This window comes from Acyrthosiphon pisum, unplaced genomic scaffold, assembly GCF_005508785.2.
Source record: "Acyrthosiphon pisum isolate AL4f unplaced genomic scaffold, pea_aphid_22Mar2018_4r6ur Scaffold_21558;HRSCAF=24243, whole genome shotgun sequence".
In the NCBI taxonomy this organism is placed as follows: domain Eukaryota; kingdom Metazoa; phylum Arthropoda; class Insecta; order Hemiptera; family Aphididae; genus Acyrthosiphon; species Acyrthosiphon pisum.
The window spans coordinates 30,437-31,928 of NW_021771038.1; positions in this window are offsets into that span (position 1 = coordinate 30,437).

Genomic DNA, 1,492 nt, shown 5'->3' on the forward strand with positions numbered 1-1,492 from the left:
ACTAGTACAATAATGACATATATAGTAGTTTCTAGTCTCTCCAATCGTGCCATAATCCTTTGATTTGCGGACATTAGTTTCGATGTTGACTTGCTGTAATTGTAGCCTATTATAATATTAATTATCATAAATAAAAATTATTATAGAGCAATGCATCACAAACATTGTAAATGATTGGCTGGATACGATCCCCAGAGTATTGTACTTAAACGGCGTGTGGTGTGAACGAAAGGGGGAAATAATTTTTAATAACAAAATTGAATTATTAATTTATACATTTTATTAATTATAATAATATAATGTAATAATTATTGAAAATTATAGAATTACTACTCCAATAATTACATATGTAATGAGCTCCAGTCGGTTCAACCGCGTGCTATAAATATATCATTGGCGGAAATTCATATTAAGTGACTTAACTTAATAATTATTAAATTTGGGACTTTTATTCCGTCGGAATTTTTTACGCCGGACTTTATTTCGTCGGATTTTTGTTCGGGGATTCGATCCCCAGCCAAGGACGTGATGGACTTAAAACTTACTATTGAGCGTCTCACCGACAGGATTATCCCCTGCCGGTATCCTTCAATAACTTCCACGCCATGTCCCAACTGTCGTACAAACCGTACGACATTTTCCCAAGTTAACATAGCCATTATCTTTTCCCATCTGGGATACGCCATTTGAAACTAAAAAAATAATATAATAAGATCAAATGGTGTAACTAACTAAACTTACATAAGTAAATAAATCAGTAACCAATATTCCCACATAACTTATTAAAATTTTTTATTTTTTATTATATATTAAATATTATTAGATTTTAAGCAGCGATTTAGGTACTTATAAAATATTTGATTTTACTATTTTCCCATAATGATAAATGATAATGCCCTCCATTTAGACCAGATATTTGGTCTATAAATGCATTCTTGTAAAGAATGCTTTTATTTTGTACTTCGGATAAATGGCCATTTATCTCCGGAGAACCAAGGTATTCAAATAGTTTTATTCGAATACTTTACAAGACTAAAAAATTTAGGCAGTGCTAGGAGACCATAATATACGAATCCACAAATCAACAATGTGCCGTGTCGTAAAAAAAAGGCTATTGAACTATTAAGGTAATAATTGAACATAAGTGGACATATTTAATTTTCTTTTTTTTTTTCATATATACCGTCACACTCTGTATAGTAGATGCGTTTTAAAAATGTACATAATTATTAATTTGAATGTTTACATGGTTTTCTGAACATAAAAATTGTATTTGACTATGATCCTACCTAGTTTATTATTTCTATGATTAATAAATAGTTAGGTTAACTGTTTAAGTCTTGCCAATACCAAATAACATAACGTACCTAGTCCAATATATTTTAACTATACTTCTGAAACCTTAATTTTCTAAAATATACAAGTATCTATATCAAATCCTTTCAAAATCACCGTTTTAAATATGACAATCAAGTCACTTAAATATTTGTAA